Here is a 10631-nt window from a genome sequence, read left to right as displayed (position 1 = left end):
TCATCCGGGTCTATAGTAGCGTTGGTGTGCTTATTGCGCATGCATCAAGGCCTATTGGCTGAGAACTACGTCAGGGGGCCGTCTGTCCCTCTTCTTTAAAGTAATCCTGGAGTGACAAAAGTCAACAAGCTCAACCCCACTACACCTGGAAAGAGGATTTAAAGAAGAGCGTTTACAAGGAAATGGGCTCAATTCATTTTCCCTCTCATTGTTGAGATCCTTTATAGTCTGCACACTTAATTAATGTTGTGCTTAATTTGTGGCTCTCATAAACCTGGTAGTCTACAAGCACTTGAGACCCGGAGCTCTATCTCATACCTTCTTGTAAACAGCCCTTCCAAAACACACACACACACACACACACACACACCATGCCACAATCTAGAACCAAATTAGAGTATCTACTTATTGTTTGACTGAATTGACTCTCTATGTACACTATACCTCTTAGCTTTTCCCAGGAGCTAGCTATAAAGTAATATTTTGTGCTTTAGAATATTTCTTTGATTGCAAGTCATGCTGTTATAGAAATAGCATAGAAAACACTAGACTTACTGTCTGTAGATGAAGGATCAACTCACTAACGTTCCTGATCATTACTCCTTTTAGATTTTTTAAATATTTTATGTAAACAGAAAACTTATGTGGTGTATAAAATATGCATAATAGTAAAACAAATCTCTGTGCACCTTTCTTATTTAGGAACCAGAAGATTATCAACACCCTCATATCAATTTTGAATTCCTCTAACCAGTTCACCTTACTTTGCCCCACCTTATTAACATCTACCCTTTACTTTGTTTCTCATTCTTTTGTATATATTTTATCACCTGTGTATGTATCTCTAAGTAATATAGTTCTTGCGAAAAGGGTATTGCAATTTATAATACATGTTCTTTGAATTGCTATTTTTTTTCCTTTTGAAACAAAGTCTCCCTCCCTAAATTTCTTGAGGCTGGCCCTCAAACTTGCCATCCTCCTGTCTCTGCCTCCTAAGTCGCTGGAATTACAGTTGTGCACCACCACACCCAGATCTCTGAATTGCTTTCCAAAAAATTCTTATTTGTAATATTCATTTGTGTTGTTATTCATAGCTGTAGTTCATTCATTTTTCACCTGGTATTCCTATGTGTTAATATACATTTATCCATTGTATATTTCTGGGCCAGGCCTGGAAGTGGTGCCCAAAGGGTGGTCTGCTGATCCCTGTTGGTCTGCAAACTGTTTATTACCTCTCCATCTCAGGAGAGTAAAGAAAGTGAGACTGTAAATTTTTTTTTATTATTTATTTTTTAGGTTTTTTTTTTTTAAGGTGGACACAATCAATATCTTTATTTTTTCATTTTTATGTGGTGCTGAGAATCGAACCCAGTGCCTCACGCATGCTAGGCTGGCATGCTACCACTTGAGCCATATCCTCAGCCCCAAGACTATAAAATTTTTTTAATAATATTTAAATTTTGCTTTAGTTGTAGATGAACACACATATCTTTATTTATGTTTATGTGGTGCTGAGGATCAAACCCAGTGCCTCACACAGGCAAGGCAAGGCTTTACCACTGAGCTACAGCCCAGCCCATAGACTGTAAACTTTTTATGATAAATGGCTAAAATAATATCATGTCTGTTGAATATAATAATAAAAAATGGGTTTGTATTTGGTATGACTTATGTGTGCGTGAGTACAGAGGATTGAACCCAGAGATGGTGCTCTACCACTAAGCTATCCTACCAGCATGCTCCCCTCTTTTATATTTTATTTTTCAGACAGGATCACAATGAGTTGCTCAGGCTGGCCTCAAACTTGTCATCCTCCTGCTTTAACCTCCCCCAAGTACCTGGGATTACAGGTGTGTGCCCAGCTTGGTATGATTTAAATTCCATTTTTTTCTGGAAATTTATTTTATTGTAGCAGTCCGTGATTGAATGGGTGAAAGGATGGCACATTACTGATAGACCCAACATGATCTTTTCTTAAAATTGGGCATCTCACCACAAAGCCATGAAAAGATAATTTTGGCTTTACTATAAATTACTGCAAATTCTGAACCTGCTTGGAATGCCTGCCCGTGCCTTGAACTCACCCATGCCTGGCTTTCTGACCAGATAGCAGCCCTCTCTGAAACTTTAGTGACGCCTCACAAATCTTGGCCTTCCCTGGCCAGACAACGACCCTCTCTGAGGCTCTAATGGTCCTCATAAATTCTGATGTTGGGGCCAGCAAAAAATGTAAACTACCATTAGTGTGATGCTTGTCAGAGTTCTGTTATCTGTAATCCCCCTTTGTGTAACTTCTGGGCTATAAAGCTGGGCTGCAAGAAAGCTGGGGTGCTGTCTTGTTCCCGCCATTTTGGGAGGGAGAGGCAGCCCGGCCGGTTGAAATAATAAGCTTGCTTTAATTTGATTTTAATTGGAGTCAGTGCTCTTTTCTTGCGTCCTGGTCTAACAATTACCATGGTTAGTTTGAGAAGTACATATATACACCATTTCAGTCCCCATTGCATTGGCCGGAATTCAGGTCACATGGACCCAAGTAAGAGCAAATGGGGGTGAGAAATTTAGTACATAACTGAGCAACCTCTTCCCAGTGACAGCTCCAATCTATGGAAGAAGTACACAAATCATTATTGTACTGCAGACTTTTCTGCTACAATTTTATTCCAGAAGTCTAAAAGTATTTAAAGTTTTCACTTTTAATCTACTGTGATCTATATACAAATGATTTCTCAGTATACTATGGACTAAAGATTCAATTCCATTTTTCCATATGTACAATCATCTGTATGTACACGTATTTACCATGTGTGTAATGTTCTATCACCTGTTATTGAGTGGTGCATCCTTTTCCAATGCTTGAAAGTCACTTCTTTCAAATATCGAGTGTATATGGGTGACTGCAACTAGTGGATAACTGTATGGCTCTGTATCTTTTATTAAAATACAATTGTTAAAATGACCATTTCCATTACTGTTAGTAAATAGTTAGTAAATAGTTATTTACTGTTAGTAAATAGTTATTATTCTGAGCCTCCTTACCATTCTCAACTGCACCATTCGGATCACCCTTTCCTGGAATCCCCTAACCATTTTACCATTTTGAAATAGTAAAGTCCAGCACAAGTAGAGGCCTCCAGTAAGCATGCCAGTGTGAATCTGTTTCTGGGGTTACTATCTACTTGCAAGGCCCCATTTAGATTGCACTACATGAATAACATAGTCTAGATAGCAGAGTTTTTTTAAAAAAAATTCATATTTAGGAAGGACATTTCTCTTATCTTGGTATTCTTCAGGAAGATCTCGACTATTCTTAGATTTTACTTTCCAGGCAAGTTTTAAATTTGACTTGTTTCATTTACCTAATAGTGCCATTAGTACATTAGTACATTATTAATGTACTAATGGCACTATTGGGGGTTGCATTAATATATTATTCAGTCTGGGAAGGAATAACATCTTGATCGTATTGAGAATGCCTATCTATAAAGATTTCATATTAGAATATTTAACAAAATTTTACAACTTTTCTCTATGAAGTTTTTACTTGTCTTTTGCTGGATTTTCCCTAAGTACATTATGCTTTTTTGTGGTTTTTGTATTTGGTATCATTTACTTCTTTACATTTTCTAATTGCTTAAACCCATTATATAAAAATACAGTTAAGCCAGGCATGGTGGCTCATGCCTATAATCCCAGCGGTTCAGGAGCCTGAGACAGGAGGATTTCGAGTTCAAAACCAGCCTCATGGTGAGATGTTAAGCAACTCAGTGAGACCTTGTCTCTAAATAAAATACAAAATAGGGCTGAGAATGTATCTCAGCCCTGAGTTCAATCCCCAGTAGCCACCTCCATCCCCCCAAAACAACTGAACTTTACATCTTGATCTAATGTCAGTCAGCTCCTTGTTAAACTCTTGTTAATTCTAATAACTTTTCTGAAGATTCTTAAAGATTTTCTGTGTAGATGATAACAGAAGCTGTGAATAATAATAATAATAATAATTTGTTTTTCTAATCCCTATTCCTTTTATTTTGGTAGTAGGGATTGAAACTAGGAATACTTTACCACTGAGCTATATCCCCAGCCCTCCTCCTCCTCCTTTTTTTTTTTTTTTAAGACAAGGTCTTTCTAATTTTCTGAGATTCTCACTAATTTTTCAAGGCTGGTCTGTAACTTGCCATCCTCCTGCCTCGCCCTCCGGAATCACTGAGATTACAGGTGTGCGCTAAATTTTATTCCTTTTATTTCTTATTCTCTTATTCCTTCTGGCTAAGACTTTCTGTACTATGTCAAATATAAACATGGAAGCTTGGTTATGTTTCTGTTACTGTTCTACCACACTTTTAGGGTGCTTGGTACACAGCAGGTCCTTAATGAAGAGTCTAGTGACTGAATCAGTTACTTTACTTTTCAATTCTATAGTTTCTAGCTGGGTCTTTTAAAATAATTTCCATCTATTTTTTTTGTAGTTGACAAGCCATTGTCACAATACATTCCTTTTCATCTTTAAATATGAAAAGATTTCCTTTGCTTCTTCGAATATATTTTTAATGACTGCTTTAAATTCTTTGTTAAGTTGGCTATCTGGACCCTCCAGATAATTTCTTTCTATCTTTTTTGTCTATGAATAGAAACTTTCTGCTTTCCCCCCATGTCTCACAATTATTTTGTTAAAAACTTAACATTTTAGGTAACTTATGGTTTTAATTTTGGATATTGATGGGCTTGCCCCTGGAACTTCTTTTTTGTTTGCATGTTTAGTGACTTGGCAGGACTATTTTAATGAGTTCATTTGCCTCATAACTTGGCAACTGCAAAGTTGCTCCTTAGAATTGGTAGTGCAGACCCTGCACACAGTCACCCTGGGGTGATAGTGATTTTTACATGCTCTTTATCTTTTTTCCTGATCTTTTCATTAAAAAAAGATCAGGAAAAAAGATACCTCTTTTACCTCTGCCCTGTGCATTGGTATCACACCCAGCTGTTAGTCTTCTCTAATTACTAGCTAATTGCTGTATTGCTTTTGACAACGCCCTGGGGCATAAATTGCACCACAGTCTAAACCAATTAAATGTAGGATCCTTTGCAGAGGTAATTTTGAGCTGTCTTGGGGTATGATCTATTCCCAGGGCTGCTCTTCTTCCCTGGCTCTCTCTGGCAAACTAGTTGGCCTGCAGATTTTATTGTTTCTCTCTCTCAGGGAGCTACTAGCCTCCTCTTACTTGCTTACTACTCAAGCATCCATTGTTTTCAAGATCTCTTTTAGAGTTGAATTTCTCCATATTCTATTCCAAATAAAGTCAGTTCTTCTGGGGAGAGCTTCAGAGTTCTCTGTTCTTACAGGTGGCTCTCCTTCTGGGCAAAAATCTCTTAGCCACTGTTTCAGAACTGAGGATACAGATGGCGGCCTTCACTCAGAGTCACTCTCCTGATTTATGGGCAGAACTCTGGGAGAGGGTTGTGGCTTCTGTCATTTTCAGCCCACCTACTGTGGAATGAAACTCCCATCATAAGTGTGAGCTTGGGTAAGGCCAACTTGGGAATCCCATTTATCTCCAATCTCTTGGCAACGTGCAGCATGAGATTCAGTCTCTGCAATTTAGAGCAAAGCAAAATGAAAAAATCCTGCAGGGTACAGTGATACACTCCTATAATCTCAAAGGTTTAGGAGGTAGAGGCAGGAGGATTGCAAGTTCAAAGTCATTCTTCGCAACTTGGTTAGTGCTCCTCTTAGTGAGACCCTGTCTCAAAATAAAATATATTAAGGAGCTGGGGATGTGGCCTAATAGTTAAGTGCCCTGTGTTCAATCCCTAGTACCAAGACAAAAAAAAAAAAAAAATCCTAGCAAACTGCCCGCCTCCCCGTCCCGGGAAATACTATATTCCTTTACTGGATCTTGGGGGAAAGGGCTCCACTCACCTAAGTGGAATTTCTCATGGTAAGGGCAGTGGGCAGCAAATCAAGGCTTAAGTACCATGCACCATTGCTACTTTACCAAGATTTAGTAGATTCTTTTGAATAAATGTTTCTTCATTGGCTTCAGATAATTCCAAGAACTCTAAATTATTCCTTAAACATTTTCACTAGTTATAGTTATTTCATTGAGCAGTGTATCCATGGAACTTCTTACACTGCCAATTTGCTGAAGATGCATTTAAAGGCATTACTTTTGTCATCAAATTGCTCAGCATCCACTCACCTCAAGCAGATTATAAAATTATACTTAATATTAGTGTGATACATACTATGAAAGAGTTAAGCACAATGCAACATGGGAACACCTAGGAGAATCTCCTAATCCAGTCCTTAAGAGAATAAGCTTTCTAAAGTAGAACTGAGTTCTGAAAAGAGGGAAACTATTAAGGATATGGAGATGAGATAGGAAGGATGCTGTAGAAACACAGAAAAAGCAAGTACAAACACACACACAAAAAATTAGAGAACATATTAGGAGGTTCCATCACTGGGGGAAGAGAGGCAAAGAAAAGAAGTTGGCAGTATTTGGAACAATAGATAGGAGATATCAAAGCCTGGATCTGTACTGGTAAATTTTCTCCCTGGATATCTGTGTTCCTGTTAAGTGTGAGCCTTTTCAGTGAAGGATGATTGACTATCCTAAGACAAAGAATGCTGAAGAGATTTAGAGACCTATCTCCCTTGGAGCCATTTACTTACATTCCAGAATGATTAAAAAAAAAAAAAAAAAGAAGAAGAAGAAGAAAGAAAGATAAAGGCCTTCCCTTCCTCTTGCTCCCCAGAGAAAATTTGTTTACATTTCATAGCAATTTTCTCTACAGGTATTGGCAGGTGCCCCAGCCACAACATACAAACTCCAAGTCTCATAGTTGCAGTGTTCCTCTCCTAAAGTGTAAAAACCTACCGCACATCCAGGTGAATATGTGACCATCATCACGTAGCCCATGGGAACTGGCATTAATAAACGGCCTGTTTGCTGGTGTTTCTATCAGTACATAAACATACATATAAATCACAAACTCCTCACAGTTTTGCAGTTTGGGCCTTAACGTCAACTACACACGCATTCAAACTCCCACCTGAAAATAATCAATAGCTACTAAATTTTAAAAATCATTATTTCTCCTGTTAAGGAAAGTAATCATCCCTCCTATAAAGCATCACAAAGAAAGAAAAATGAATTATGTAAGAAGTAATGTCCTCTGGCACTTGGTCCCCAAGGACAACGACTATTTTATATTCATTAGACTACTCTCCTTGAGGGAATGCTAAATATAGAAATAACATCATCATAGTTTTGTTTTAGAAAGATGAATTTGGCAACAATGAGATGTGGCAGGGATGGAGCAGATACGGGGGGAAAGTAGAGGAAAACCAGGCCAAAACTGATGAGGTAGTGCGGAGAAGTGACAGATTATAAAGAACATACAGAAACAGAACCAAAAAGACTGTCACTGACTGAATATTTTGATGAAATTAAGGAAATTATTGTTATAGTTTTAGATGTTATATTGTGGTTGTCAGAAAATAATAGTCTTTTTAGAGATTCATATTGAATTATTTCCAAATAAAATTATATGATTTCTCTGGATTGGATTCAAAATCATGGTGGCGGGGGAGGGATGTGTGGAGGTATACGTGAAAAAAAGAGCCTGCCTGAGTTGGTAATTGTGGAAGTTGGTACTGTGGGTGACACTGTGATGAGACACCAGATGTCTCAGGAATGACATTTTTACTTTCTCGGCTATGGGTATGTAGCAGATTGTCTTCAGCTGTTAGTCCTCTGGGAATTGCTAAGCTGAGGAAAGGTCACATCTCCTTCTGGGGGCAGCCTGCATCCAATGACTGGTTGGTGACCAGTGTAAAGGCCAGACCCTCCCAGTAGCTTGAGACAACTCTTGAGGACCAGCTCCAGAGCTTCCCAAGTGGCTGGTGAAGGCAGCGACTGGGACTGTGTGTCAGCTTCCTGCCTCTCTCTAATCTTTTCTCTTTCACCTGTGCTTATCCCAAAAGCATTCCCCCCAAAAATCACCTACAGTTTTATGTCAGAGTCTACTTCTGAAGGAACCTAAACTGGAGAATTTTTGGCATTATTCCCTTTACTTTTGTGTATGTTCAAGTTCCCACAACGAAAATTTAAGCCAGGTAAAGGATTGTGCCAAACTGGATTTGGTGGTGAGGCAGTAGTGACAATTGACCTCTAGAGTTCTGGTTTCTGTGACTGAGTGGTGCCATTCATTGAGCAGGGGATGCAGGATGAGGAGCCATTTGGAAGATACATAAGGGGTTAGTTGTTCTTTTAAAAAATATGGAACACTTCATGAATTTGTATATCATCCTCGTGCTAGTCTTCTCTGTATCATTTCAGTTTTAATCTATGTGCTGCTTACCTAAGAACCAGGAGTTAACTTTAGACAGGACAAATGTGAGGCACCTGAAGAAAGCAGTCTGGGCTGGTGATATAGATTGTCAAGCTACAGATAGGTCAGAAAAGGAAATAGTGGTTAAAACATGTTTTTTTTTTTTTTTTTTCATTTTTCTTTTTGGAACCAGGGATTGAACCTAGGGCCTGGTACATGTTAGGCAAGTGCTCTTAACACTGACCTACATTCCCAGTCCAGTTTATGATGGCTTAAATGACCAATATAAATTTTATTTAGTCTTGAACTGTAGTTGCACAATTACAGTTAAATGTTCAAGTACCTCATAGAATGGCAATTAACCACTCTCAATGACCGGAACCACATTCTACAATATTTACTTATTATTATTGTTTTTGCAGTACTGGGGAGTGAACCCAAGGGCACTCTACCACAGAGCTACTCCCCCCAGCCTTTTTTTTTTTTTTTTTTTTTTTTAATTTTGAGACTAGGTCTTACTAAGTCAACTTTGGACTTTGGATCCTCCTGCCTCAGCCTCCTGAGTAGCTAGGGATAGAGGTGTACGCCATAGTACTTGGCTACAATATTTATTATATCTTGCATTTTCTCAGCCCTAATCACTGAATAAATGAATTCCACTAGAAAAGATAGAAAATAGTCCTGTTTTGCCCATTCTGTTCTCTGGTCATAATTATTTAGTCCTCATGTCACACATTAAATCCTCTTTTACCTTCGATTATGTTAATTATTCTTGTATAAGCAGAGTAGAAGGCTTTTGGGAAAAAAAAGATGAATCAGATGGGAACCTGTGTTTCAAAGAAACTAAGTTTAATAGGTGAGATACAGTTAAAAAAAAAGAGGTGAGAGAATGAAAGATGTAGTGATAAGTAAGTTCATAAAGGTGACAAATGTTTGCCATTCAGGAGGCTCTAAGAAGCAGCATGGACTGATGCAAAGCACCTACTCAGGCCGTGCTATCTCCTAATTTTCTCTTGTAGGACTCTATTAGGCTTCCCTGTAAATATTCTACAGGAGATTAGGAGTTTATAACGGTTTATGCCACAGCTCATATAGTATACCTATAAAAGATTTTTGTCATAGCATTATATGTAAAGCCATGTTTTAAAAATCCATCCCAAAGAGCAAATAATATTATCCCCAAATATCTGCAAAGGAATCCTGCATAATATAGTGCTTTTAAACATCTTAATATTTCAAAGATCTCGAAAGATAGAACCGACTTTATAGAATCCTAATCTACTTGTCCGGCTATATATGTGACAGTTCTCAGCTTTTTAAAAGACATGACGATTTTGATGAACATGACAGGTCCCACCCAGCCTGTTCTTCTCTGTGGAGAATTGTCCATCTGTAATGATTTAAGCAAACACAGGACCAAAAGAACTATAGCACTCTCCTTAAATGATACCTGTCTAAACACATACTATAGATCTGTTTTCATTAGCAAAGAGCATTTGAAACACCTCAACCACATTCATTCATTCATTCATTCATTCATTCATTCATTTGGTGCTGGGGATTCAACTCAGGGCCTTGTGCCTGGAAAGCAAGCAAGCTATCAACCTAGCGGTCCTCATTTTCTATGAAATTTTATTTGAAAAACCACAATTACGTTTCCTGAAAGAAGCAGCTTAAAATATAAAATATGGTGAGCTATGGATTAGCAGAGGTGAGGATACTTTTTCTAAACAATACTAGGCTTTTTTACTTTACAATTAACAGTGGACTCAACATACCAAAACTATAGAGATTAAATTTAAGGCCCCAACTTGTTTGCTATAAATTCACCTAACCTTTAGCGTAAAAGACCCTCAATAACTGACGCGCAGCAAAATTAAAAAACCGAGCAAAAAAAACAACCCAACAAAAAAACTAACCCCCTGGGGCAGCTATACATTTATTTATTAGTCATATCTCAAAGTGCTTTATTTAAAATGAATTGAGTGTTCATGGACATTAAAGGGGGTATATTTAAACAACTCTATTTCAGATTATATGAGGACTAACTTAAAGTACAGTTTTAGCCATAGTAGAGTTATCTAAGGCCTAAAGTATTCAGAGACCTCAGAAATTTTCCTATTCAAAGGATAGATTCACATCCCAAAGCTTCCGCCTGGGAATTCGGGACGTAGCTGTCAAAGGCAAGGTTGAGGGAAGGGCTCTATTGGGTCACCGAAGACAAAGGCGGGCCGCTGCGCCCCCTCCCCGCCCGCAGATCCTCGCACATGCGCTCGCACACGTAGGCGGGAGCCGCT

The 10631-nt window shown here is 38.3% G+C and overlaps 1 pseudogene; it reads right to left on the bottom strand.

Annotated features, from left to right (window-relative positions):
- Window positions 1-8276: 8276 nt before the first annotated feature.
- Window positions 8277-8372, bottom strand: LOC120886980 (U6 spliceosomal RNA; annotated as a pseudogene).
- Between the last annotated feature and the right edge of the window lie 2259 nt (window positions 8373-10631).

This window comes from Ictidomys tridecemlineatus, chromosome 5 (genome assembly GCF_052094955.1).
Source record: "Ictidomys tridecemlineatus isolate mIctTri1 chromosome 5, mIctTri1.hap1, whole genome shotgun sequence".
In the NCBI taxonomy this organism is placed as follows: domain Eukaryota; kingdom Metazoa; phylum Chordata; class Mammalia; order Rodentia; family Sciuridae; genus Ictidomys; species Ictidomys tridecemlineatus.
The sequence above is the reverse complement of the archived record's forward strand: the minus strand, read 5'-3'. Positions and strand labels throughout refer to the sequence as shown.